The 12,736-nt window shown below is 43.3% G+C and overlaps 1 long non-coding RNA gene across 2 annotated transcripts in view; it reads right to left on the reverse strand.

Annotated features, from left to right (window-relative positions):
- Positions 1-12,736, reverse strand: part of LOC132401024 (uncharacterized) — a 132,888-nt gene that overhangs the window by 13,240 nt on the left and 106,912 nt on the right. For both annotated transcript variants that reach the window (XR_009514456.1, XR_009514455.1), the window contains exons 2-4: positions 11,639-11,694; positions 10,280-10,334; positions 5,080-5,188 (exon numbers count right to left, since the gene is read on the reverse strand). This is a non-coding gene — a long non-coding RNA (uncharacterized LOC132401024). The remainder of the gene's footprint in view (positions 1-5,079; positions 5,189-10,279; positions 10,335-11,638; positions 11,695-12,736) is intronic.

The raw sequence follows: 12,736 nt of genomic DNA on the forward strand, positions 1-12,736 counted from the left end.
CAATCAAAGCTGCCAAAATCACATTTCTGTTGTTTGGTCTGAAGAATAACTGAACCCCGTGACCATGAGAACATGTTGTTATGCATTGAGCTGCAGCCACATGATTGGCTGATTAGATATTTGCATTAATGAGCAGGTGTACAAGTGTACCTACTAAAGTGTGACTGAATGTATATTTGATACACTTGCTAACATGTCCGAAGTTACCACGTAATGTTAATCATACAGGAGGCACAGATGAATATGACCAATTTTATTCCCAAAATGGCATCAAGATGGCACCAAGCTGCAATGTCCGTCAGGGTTGTAGCTTAGTTGTTTTTTAGTTTGGTTTGGATGGTTTTTGGTGCAGCGCGGGAAACTGGGGGACAAACAAGGCTTTACGGATGGGGATTGAGGGGAGTTGGAGGTCAAGGGCAGTAAATGACGAGACTGTAGGAGGAGCCAGTTGATGGAGTCCAGGTAGAAGTGCTATGTGATAGAAGGCCAGTGAGCATTGTGGATGTTGTGTCTGCGTGGGGCTGAGGATGAAGACCAGCAATCCCTGTGGTCAAAGATAGAGTTCGACAGACCTTGGAGATGAGGGTTGGCATAACCCCCTCCTCATGCTGGCAACTCCCAGGATCTGTACAGGCAGGAGGCATGAAGGTCAGTGACACCACAGCTTGGTATGTTCTGGGATCAGAGGTCTGTGAGAGTCCAGAGTTTCAGGCCTGGAGTTCAAAATCTCGTGATTGGCAGGTCCTGGGGTCAATACCAAAGGTTGGAAACCAAAGTTGGTGAGTCTGGAAGTTGAGATCCATGGTGGAAGTCAGATGCTTGATAAATGATATCATGTGTGGGCCAGGGTCTGGAGATTGGAGGCCTTGAAGGGGCCTGCTGGAGGTGGGTAAGTGGGTGCAAGGGAGGAAAGGAGTTGTGTTGCTTGTGTCATCTGCTGAACAGTGTGGGCACATTATGTTGGTGCTAGAATGTGTGGTGACACTTGCAGCATGCCCCCCACCAGCACATACTTGGGTTGTGTTGGTTGTTAACTCAAACAATGCATTTCACTGTACATGGGATAAATAAATCTGAATCTAAAAAAAACTGAGAACATTCTGTACTTCATTAAAACCTATGCCATTTTTATGAGGCCTCACATGCTGGTTGTTGGGAGAATGTTATTCCAAGTTATTCTGTCCTCAGGCAGCCCAGTCTCAGAAGAGGGAGAGGTCTCTTGAGGATGATTTCTCTTCCAGAGGTAATGGAGGCTCTATCATTCAGTTCATTCTACAGTTAGTGTGATGCTATTGCAGCTTGGGACGTCCCGGAGATCGGAGTTCAATTCCGGCGCCATTCTGTAAGGAGTCTCAGTACGTTCTCCCCACGGAATGTCTGGGTTTTCCCTGGGTGCTCCAGTTTCCTCCCAAAGGAGTACCAGCTAGGTGAATTGTCCCGTGATTAGGTCAGCGTTAACCAGGTTTGTCGTGGGTTGTTGGGGCGATGTGGCTCGAAAGGCCTACACCGCACTGTATCACTAAAGAAGATAAAAATAGATTCCAACCAGAGATCGAACTGGTTTCATGATATTTAAAGAAGCTAATGATATGAGGACAGGCCAAGGAAGGGGTGCTGGGGTAGAAAGACAAGGATTTTGATGAATTGCAAGTGTCAGATAGAGTCCTTCTAACTCTATTTTCAGATGTTTCTACATCATAAAAACAGGCCCTTCAGCCCACTGAGTCCAAACTGCCTACTAAACACTAATTCTGAACAGCTGCATCACTGCCTGGTTCGGAAATTGCACCATCTCGGATCGCAAGACCCTGCAGCGTATAGTGAGGTCAGCTGAGAAGATCGTCGGGGTCTCTCTTCCTGCCATTACAGTCATTTACACTACATGCTGCATCCTCAAAGCAAACAGCATTATGAAGGACCCCACACACCCCTCATACAAACTCTTCTCCCTCCTGCCATCTGGGAAAAGGCACCGAAGCATTCGGGCTCTCACGACCAGACTATGTAACAGTTTCTTCCCCCAGGCCATCAGACTCCTCAATACCCAGAGTCTGGACTGACACCAATTTACTGACCTCTACTGTGCCCGTTGGCTTGTTTATTATTTATTGTAATGCCTGCACTGTTTTGTGCACTTTATACAGTCCTGGGTAGGTCTGTAGTCTAGAGTACTTTTTTTCTGTGTTGTTTTAACATAGTTCAGTGTTGTTTTTGTACTGTTTCATTTAGCACCATAGTCTTGAAAAACATTGTCTCGTTTTTACTGTGTACTGTACCAGCAGCTATGGTCGAAATGACAATAAAAAGTAACTTGACTTGCACTAATCCCATTTTTATTCTCTTAACATTCCTAGATTCCACCAGATGAAGTAGGCGCGTTGGTGTAGGGGAATGAAACTGGAAGATGGGGGCTGGGGGTAGCTTGGAAAGAAGGGTGTGTGTAACAGGACCCGGGAGGTCAAAGAAGAGAGAAAGGGATGGGGGGGAGCAGGTTAGGTGGAACTGGAGAATTCAGTACACCTGCTATTGGGCTGTAGACCACCTCAGCTGAGTATGATGTACAACCAGCGGTTTGCTGAAGGATCTTGGGTGAGGCAGCATCTCTGGGAGGAGAGGAACTGTCGATGCTTTGGTTGAAAACCTGAATCAGGACTCTCACAGATGATGCCGATCTATTCCGTTCCTCCAGTGTATTGCTCCAAATTCCAGCATCTGAAGACACTTGTGTCTCTGGATTGTGAGGCCACGAGGACGAGAACTGGCCATGTCTGACACAAGACGATATGTTGAGCATCTGAATGTTTTGAATCCCAGGGTCTTTGATCACTTTGTACTGCAGTGGACTTCCTCTGTTCTTTCTTCTAAAAGCTGTGTTTAATTTATATATATTTGCTTGTGAATGAGCTACACCTATCTATCACTAGCCTAACCACAGGACAATTTACAATGACCAAGTATCCTACGAACCAACGCGCCTTCGGACTGTGCGAGGAAACCGGAGCACCTGGATGAATCCCACCCGGTTACAGGCAGAATGTATAAATTCCCTACAGACGGCACCGGAATTGAACTTCAAACTCTGGAACACCATAGGTTGTAATAGGGTCATGCTAACCACTACACTTCCATGGGGACCTATGTAACTGCGTTAAGCAATAAACTCAACTTTGACTTTTCGACATTGTAACTGTCAATAGTGGACTCAGCCCAACACATCCCAGGCACATCCCTCCCCACCATTGGTAGTATATATCGAATCATTGCCTCAAGAAGGCAACATTCATCGTCAAAGATCCCCACCATCAGGGCCATGACACCTTCTTGCATCTACCAAAGAGCAACGGTTACAAAAGCCTGAAGTCTCTCACCATTAGGTCACTAAGACCACTTTGTACTACAATGATTATATGATGCTCTATGCCCGTGATGCTGCTGTCATAAGGTATTCCTTGAACCTGTGCACCTGACAATGAACTTCACTTTGACTCTGAGGCATAGTCTTTGAGCTTATGCTGCCCCTGTTGCAATAACATTGGAGACCAAAGATGGAGAGTCAGAGTGAGTGGGATGAAGAATCAAGATAAATAATAATTATTATTTTATCATTAATATGATGCTGTTCTTTTCTCTGGTCACCTCCTTACGGCTCACTGATAGGATGCGTGATCCAATTAACCCAGGCGACCGTCACTCCTCCCCAGCCTAAAGAAAGCCCACTGGCCTCTGCTCACTTTCTGTCCTTGAGTCTCCATGAGAACCAAGAAAGGGAGGGCAAGAAGTAGTTTTAATTTGCAGACAAGGTGGCAGAAGGTACAGAGAGAACAAGAGGAATATCTGCGATAGAGTGAGACCAAGTCAAAAGAGTTAATGGGGCAGTTGTAGGGTGAAGACATTTCCTTCCATTATTGTTCATAGTTTAGAGCTTTATTGTTATTTTCACATCAAAGTACACTGGAAAAAGTTTGTATTCCCTATAGATCGGTGTATTGAGGTAGGGAGGTGGGGTGGAGATACATCTCTACCAAAGGAAGTGTAGAGTTCTACTCTGCTAGCCTGCAGGTCAGCATTGGGCAAGGTGTAGCACCTGCTTAGCCGCCTCTCTTGACTAGGGTCATGTGAACCCATGGGAGCAGGTAGTGGATGGGCATATGAGCGGCTGGCACATATCACAAGTCCTGGTTATGCAACCACTGACACCAGGCAGACAACCTGGTGACAAGCAGAAACACTTGTTCTGATGCAGATACCTGTCATTGGGAAGCTTGATGTCAAGTCCAGAAGGACACAATGTACTGTTTGCAAAGAACCTTGTAAGCTCCTTGGCCCTTGATGAGAAAAGTCAACGGGTATTCAGTAAGAGTTGGGCTTTACCCATATTCGGACAACCTGTCATGCTCAAAGCAAGAAGTCACGTGAGAAAACTATACAACATTCCTTGTGAGTAGCTGACTATCTGGAACAGTTACAGATGAAACAAAGATGATTGCCGGCTCTTCTAGAGACATATTGCAGATACACAGGCCCTTCAGCCCATTAGGAGCACACTAACCATCAACCACCCATTTATATTAATCTCACACTACTCTCTCCACATTCCCAACAACCTCTAGATGCAACCACCTACCTGAAGACTTAAGGACAACTTACAATGGCAAACTGCACAAGCTGCATATATTTGGGACGTGGGAGGAAACCAGAGTTCCCAATGTGAGAATGTATAAACCTCACGAGGTCGGGTTCTAACCCAGGCCGTTAGAGCTATGACAGAGGAGCTCTGCTCACTGCCCTACTATGCCACCCTTTGACAAGTACTCTCACTGGACACTCCATACCAATGAGGAGTGCCTGGGAGAGCCATTTGCTGAGGTTCCCAGACCAAGAGTCTGATTTTCCAATGCCAAACATTAAGAACTGACAACATTAAGCTGTCCTTATGATGCTCTTCTAAAGTTCGGCCATTGACGTGGAGTTTTGTGTTTGCAGAGAGATTGGCGGTGTTCACAGTGCATTGGGGCCGGCAGCAAGCTCCTATTCATTTGCAGAAGACTCTGCATTGTAATCTGACCCTTGTCCTCTTACCTTCATCCCGTGAAGTGCCAGGCAAGTTGTTCACATGCCAACTTGTGGATGCCTTCTGTGCTAATTAGAGAGATTCTGAGCAACCAGCCACTTCACATCAATCTTTTCTCTGAGTGATGGGGACAGAAAAATAAAATACTTGAACTTTTCAGAAGAGGCTGCTGCCTATTGTTCATGAAAATCTGGCCCAGCACATTGTCACCACTGCCAACAGCAATTGCTCCTTCATTTCCCAACACAGTCATATAACTTATGTTGTTAATTTGTGTTTCTTGTGAATGCTGTGTGCTTGATGCTGTGTGCCTGTGATGTAGCTACAAATAAGAGCCCAAGCACTTAAGTGAAAATATTGTTGTTATAGGGAATGCAGAGCCACCCCTCGATTCGTTAAACCCGAACCGTAATAAAAGGATACATAACTTTACTGCCAAATGAAGCAGCAGATGACTATTTACAATCCGAGAGCAGTGAGATATTTTCACAACAAAATATCCCCTGCTGGCTTGGCGCTGGCTGGATCATTGCTAGAACACATGAAGTTGGATGGTATGGTTTGAAATCCTTGTACATTTAGCATTTGTATCAATGTTTGGATAGTGAACAGTTGGATCAGTTGGCATTGGCTTCGCTCTGTTTATATTTTTCTTTCTGTCACTTGCAAGTAAATATAAGATATTCAGTGATAATAACTGTAAATATTCTATGTAGTTTAGCAACTATGAATATTCACTTTTCATGAATATTCAATTGTTTTTTTAAAAGATTATTGTTAGCTCTTGAGCAGGTTTTCTAAAATGCTTTATTTATTTCAATCTAACTGTTACACTTTTATTCACAGTTAAACAATGATTACATGCTAATAAGCAACAGGATTCATTCTTTTTCCTTAAAAAAAGTTCTTAATTATGGTTACCAATTCATTAATCAATGATAATCTCTGATCAAAATTACCATGGCATGTGAGAATTTTTTAGAAGATTATTGCCAATTTGGGCACTTGCTGTCAAAAAGGTTCACCCTCCTGCTCTAGTATTTGAATTTCCACCCTGGGGGGGGGGGTGAAAAAAACTTCTCAAGTTCTACCCTTTCTAATCCTCTCATAATTTTATAAACTACTATCAGGTCACCCCTCAGCCTCCGACACATCAGGGAAAACAATTCAAGTTTTTCCAGCTTCCCCCTATATTTCATGCCCTCAAATCAAGGCAGCATCCTGATGTGAACTTCTGCATTCTCTCTGAAAGCCACCATGTCATTTCTGAAATGCATCGACCAGAATTCCACACAGTATTCTTAATGTGGCCTTGCCATAGTTTTATACTGCAACTGCCTCCTTTAATGGCGTGTATACAAAATCTCTTTGTGTAGCACAGAATGGAGTTGGTAAAATATGAAATCAAATCATTAGAAAGAGGAGACATGGGGTTGGAAGGTGTTGAATCATTGCGGGTAGAGCAAAGGAACTGCAAGGGTAAAAATGACCCTGATGGGAGTTGTATACAGGCCTCCAAACAATAGTAAGAATGTGGTCTACAAATTACAATGGGAGATAGAAAATGCATACCAAAAGTGCAATGTTACAATAGTCTTGAGGGATTTCAATTTGCAGGTAGACTGAGAAAATCAGGATGGTGCTGGATTCCAAGTGAGGGAATGCTTACAAAATGGCTTTTGGGAGCTCACTAGGGGATCAACTATTCTAGATTGGATGAACTGGAATTGATTAAAGAGCTTAAAGTAAAATAAGTCTTGGGGACAAGTGATCATAATATGATCAAATTCACCCTGCAGTTTGAGAAGGAGAAGCTAAAGTTAGATGTATCAGTATTACAGTGAAGTAAAGGGAATAACAGAGGTATAAGAGAGGTGATGGCTAGAATTGACTGGAAAAGAACGGTAGGGATGACGGCAGGGCAGCAATGGCTGGAATTACTGGAAGCAATTAGGAAGGCACAGATATGTACACCCCAAAGAGAAAGAAGTGTTCTAAAGACAAGATGACACAACCGTGGCCCATAAGAGAAGTCAAAGGCAACATGAAAGCCAAAGACGGGGCACATAATAGAGCAAAAGTTAGTGGGAAGTTGGAGGATTGGGAAGTTTTAAAAAACCAACAGCAGGCAACTAAAGAGTCATTAAGAAGGTAAAGATGGAATATGAAAGTAAGCTAGCCAATAATATTAAAGAGGATATTGAAAGTTCCTTCCAGTATATAAAATGTAAAAAAAAAGAGGCAAGAGTGGATATTAGACTGCTGGAAAGCAGTGCTGGAGAGGTAGTAAAGAGGGACAAGAAAATGGCGGATGAGCTGAATAAGAAATTTGCATCAGTCTTCACTGTGGAAGACACTAGCAGCATGGTGAAACTTCCAGGTGTCAGTTGTCCTGAAGCGTGAGAAGTTACCATAATTAGAGAGAAGATTCTTGGTAAACTGAAAGGTCTGAAGGTAGTGTACACCCAAAAGTTCTGAAAGAGGTGACTGAAGAGATCGTGGAGGCATTACTAATGATCTTTCAAAAATCACTAGATTCTGGAATGGTTTCAGAAGGCTGGAAAATTGCAAATGTCACTTCACTCTTCAAGAAGGGAAACTATTGGGCAGTTAGTCTGACCTTAATGCTTGAGAAGATGTTGGCATCGACTTTGAAGGATGAAGTCTCAGGGTACTTGGAGGCACGTGATAAAATAGGACATAGTCTGCATGGTTTCCTCATGGGAAATCTTGCCTGACAAATCTGTTGGAATTCTTTGAAGAAATAATAAGCAGGATAGACAAAGGAGAATTGGTTGATGTTGTGTACTTGGATTTTCAGAAGGCCTTTGATAACGTGCTTCAAGCTGCTTAACAAGTTACAAGCCCATGGTATTACAGGAAAGATTCTAGAATGGATAAAGCAATGGCTGATTGGCAGGAGGCACCCTTTTCTGGTTGGCTGCCAGTAACTAGTGGTGTTCCACAGGGGTCTGTGTCGGGACCGAATCTTTTCATGTTATATGTCAATGATTTGGATGATGGAATTGATGGTGTTGTTGCAAAGTTTGAAGATGATATGAATATTGCTGGAGGGGCAGGTAGTATTGAGGAAATAGAGAGGCTACAGAGGATTTAGACAGATGAGGAGAATGGGCAAAGAAGTGGCAGATGGAATACAGTGTCAGGAAGTGTATGGTCTTGCACTTTGATAGCAGAAATAAAAGGGTTGACTATTTTCTAAATGGAGAGAAATTTAAAAAAAAAACAGGTACACAGAGATTTGCAGGTCCATGTGCAGGCCTCCCTAAAGGTTAACTTGCAGGTTGAGTCTGTGGTGAAGAAGGCAAATGAAATGCTAGCATTCAAATCAGAGGACTAGAATATAATAGCAAGGGTGTAATATTGAGACTTTATAAAGCACTGCTGAGGCTTTACTTGGGCAGTTTTGGACCTTTTATCTTAGAAAAGATATGATGAAACTGGAGAGAATTCAAAGGAGGTTCACAAAAATGATTCCTGGATTGAATGGCTTGTCGTATAAAGAGCACTTGATGGCTCTGGGCCTGTATTCACCAGAATTCAGAAGAATAAGGAGTGACCTCTCTGAAAACTATTGAATGGTGAAAGGTCTTGATAGAATCTATGACCAGAGGATACAGCCTCAGAATAGTGAGCTGTCAATTTCGAATGGAGACTTCTTTAGCTGAAGAATGGTGAGTCTGTGGCATTCTTTCCCACAGGCAGCTGTGGAGGCCAAGTCTTTATGTATACTTGAGGCAGAGGTTGATAGGTTCTTGACTGATCAGTGCATGAAGGGATACAGGAAGAAGGCAGGAGATTGGGGATGAGAGGAAAGATGGATCAGCCTTGAAGAAATGGTGCAGACTAGATGGGCTAAATGGTCTGGTTCTGTTCCCATATCTTATGGTCTTATAAAAATAGCCAATATGCAGGGGAGAGGGATTAGATTAATTAGAAATCTTTGGTTTAATTAGTTCTGCACACTATCACGAGCAGAATCACCAATCTGGTGCTGTACAGTTCTATATTCTAAGACTTCTGCTAAGGTTGTTCATTGGTCATATTCTCCACTCTTTGCCCTCAGCTCTGTGAGTTCTCCTCTTTCCAGCATCTGTCAAATTCCATTTTGAAAATCCTAGTTGACTATATTTCTTTCAACTGTGAAGGCGTTGATTTGCACCTTGGAATGACTCTCCACAACTGAAGCCATTCTTCCCACAACACCCATAACTTTAGACCTGTCTCTCTTGGATCCCTGCTAACTTTAAGTCTTGGTTGATAATATTAAAATATCAAGCATGCATAATATTTGCTTGTGAGACAATACTTTTTCTATAGTGCAGCAGTTATTACATTGTCAATAAAATTCTGGTAACATAAAGTCACTGATGTTGTGAAAAGCTCTTACAAAGCTCTTTCTCCTTGTTACAAAATACGAGGCAGCTTGGGTGATGACTGGCCTCCGGGGAATGGTAAAACTGAAGGTTGATCTTGCCCCACTTCACTGTCTCTGGCATGCTGTGAGCAAGCAACTGATCCCCAAGATCTCTCTGAATTTGGCATCAACCATGTTTAGGGCACAAGATTCTACGCTCAAAGCCAATCTCTATGTAAAGGAAATATACAGCTTGACTCCTATATACTCATCATCCAGAGGTCAGATTCTGCTCTGTCTCCATCTGCAATTTTATCATCGTGGTGGGCTGCACTTCAAGTAACAATGAGTTGGAGGACAGGATGGAGATAGAGGGCCTAGTGCCACAGTGTCATGATAACAACCTTTCTCACAATGTCTGCAAAACTAAAGAACAGGTCAGTGGAAGAGAACAGTGCACATTCTCGTGTCTATGATGACACTGAGGTGGAGGTGGTTGACAGCTTCAAAGAGTGAATGTCACCAAACGCCTGTCCTGTTCTAACCACATAGATGCCACACCCGAGAAAGCACACCAGTAACCCTAATTCCTCAGGAGAATAAAGAAATATGGCTTATCTTTGTAAATAATTATCGTCAACTGCAGCATAGAATGCATCCTATCCAGATGCATCGTGGTAACTGTTCTCTCTCTCAGACTGTAAAACAACTGCGAAGAATTGTGGTCACAGCTCAGCATATCCCAAAAACAAGTCAAGGACTGTATGGACTCTCAATACCTCTCGGTGCCTCAGTAATGCAATGAACAATATCATCTGTTTACCACTTACCAGTCTGTTCTGTCTTTTCTCTTCTTCCCCTCCCATCGGCAGAAGAAGCAGATACCTGAAAGCACATAGCGGCAGACTCAAGGACAGCTTGTATCCCGTTAATACTGTTGAATAAACCTTTTGTATGATAAGACGATCTCCCAATATATTTCACTATGGCCCTGAACCTTATTGCCTGTTGGCATGGCACTTTCCCTGTAACCAAAACACTCTATTCTGCATTGCTTTCCTCTCAAAGAACTGATGTTGTGAAATAATCTGTACAGATGGCATGCAAAACAAAGCTTTTTATAGTACCTTTGTACATCTAACAATAATAAAACAATTACCATCCACTATGTAAGGGAAAATATGTGATGTTCCTGAGTAAATGAGGCTTTCCTGAGAAGGAACAAAGCAGGTTTCCAGCTCTTCTAGAGTAGTCTAGACTTACTAAGAGTGACTGATGACAGAGAGGTATGCTGAGCATCCTAGATAAAGGAAATAATGTAAAAATTAACAATCTAATGTTAATAATCAAGATTTAAAGATGGTAGAGATTTCATGGGAGCTTTGGGTCATGGAGTCAAACACACAGAAACAGTCTGGCGACTATTCAGCTGATCCTACGCTACTCTCAGTTCATTCTCCCAGAATTCCCATACAATCCCTCCAGAACCTACTGCCCACTTACACACTCGGGGCAACTTAGAGCTGATGAATAACCTAGCCATCTGCAAATATTTGAGATGTAGGAGGAAAGCCGAGCACCCAAGGGAAGCTGATGTGGTCACAGGAAAAATGTGCAAGCTCCACAAAAATCTACTGTGCCTGAGGTTGGGATTGAACCCAGAATTCTGGAACAATGAGGATACAGCTGTACCAGCTGCACCACTACACCACCCACAGCTTGTTGTGCCTCCCTGTGTTACAGGAGCAACTGCACTTTAATGAGCTCTTAATTGAGTGCCAAGGCTGTGTGAGGTCCTGAGATTGTGCAAGACAGAATCATAATCTTTAATTGTGGGTTTCCCAGCTTCTGCAATGTATCTTTCAAGGAGCATTTGATGTGTGTGCAGCATCCATCAGAGTTGAAGCAAACAACTGAATCTTGGTCAGAAGACCATTTGCATTGGAGTAGTAGGGACTGGATGCGCTTGAATCCACCACAGAAAAACTGAATGAAAAGCTCAAACCAAAACGTTGACTGTCCATTTCCCTGCACATATCCTGCCTGACCCTTGAGTTACACCAGCAGCTTGTTTATTGCACCAATTCACACTTTTGTGCCCGTGCTAACCCTCTGAACACTCTGGTCCCACCCCACACTCTCACTACAGCAAGTGAATGTGCTGGAAGTAGTCCAGGCGGGATGCTTACCTGGAATAGGTGGGGTGTCTTACAAGAAAAGATCATACAGGCTGGGCTTGTATCCACTGGAATTTGGAGGAAAGAGAGACAATTTAGTTACTTAAAAGTTATACTTCATTTGTAAGAAACATAAACAGGAAATACAATACAATCATTTCCAGTCTTTCTTTATTTCCATTGAGTCATCCAATCAAAAATTCTGCCATGAAGCTATTACATGGTCCCAACCCCACAGTGTCCGGTAACAGTGAGACCCCAGTCTTTGGTCCTTCCCCACAAAGCCTTTAAGTAGAATCTAAAACTACAGAACAAAGTCAGGGCCTTTGGCCCACCATGTCTATCCTGACCATGATGCCAAATTTAAATAATCCCATTGTGTTCGTAACCCCCAACCACACCCCCGGACACTGTTTCGACTGGTGGGGTAAACCAGGAGAGTGCAGCCAGTGGCCTCGTTCCCCAGTGAGGTAGGGACTTGCCTGTCCTAGAATGTGAAGTCAGCTCCTGTGGACTAGCTGGACGAGATCTACAGTGAGATCCAATGGCTAGGAACGTGGTACTGCAATGCTCCATAGAAAGAGAAGGGCATATTCGTCCACTGCAATCAAGGAAGACCGCAGGTTGTGACACCTGTCCATCCACTGGACCTGGACTTCTGAGGTCGAGAGAGTGGAACTGCCCCAGTGTAATGGCTTTTCCATTGTAAAAACTCCTCCCCCCAAGGGTTTACTGTCATCATCAGACATGATGGACAATCATCGCCATATGTTTCCACCACCATCCCTGACAGCCACCATTCTCTGTATGAAAAATAAAATTACCCTTCAGATCTCCTTTTAACGTTATCCCTCACACCATAAACCTATGTCCTCTAGTATTTGTAACAAGCTCTTTGGGCCTGTGAGGGGTGGGGGGGGGGGGGGGTGGTGAGTGTCAGACATCACTGGGCTCCGAGGTTTTCACAGCACCTGAATTGGTTAATAGTTGTTTTCATTTAGAGTTCCTTGTGTTTTTCTTGAGTGGCTTCCTCATTGTAATGCTTTCTGTTTAAACTTGTTAAGTTTACTTTTATGGACTCGGGGTTTCCGTGTTACTTGTATTATTTAA

The sequence above is a fragment of the Hypanus sabinus genome, chromosome 10, assembly GCF_030144855.1.
Source record: "Hypanus sabinus isolate sHypSab1 chromosome 10, sHypSab1.hap1, whole genome shotgun sequence".
Classification (NCBI taxonomy): domain Eukaryota; kingdom Metazoa; phylum Chordata; class Chondrichthyes; order Myliobatiformes; family Dasyatidae; genus Hypanus; species Hypanus sabinus.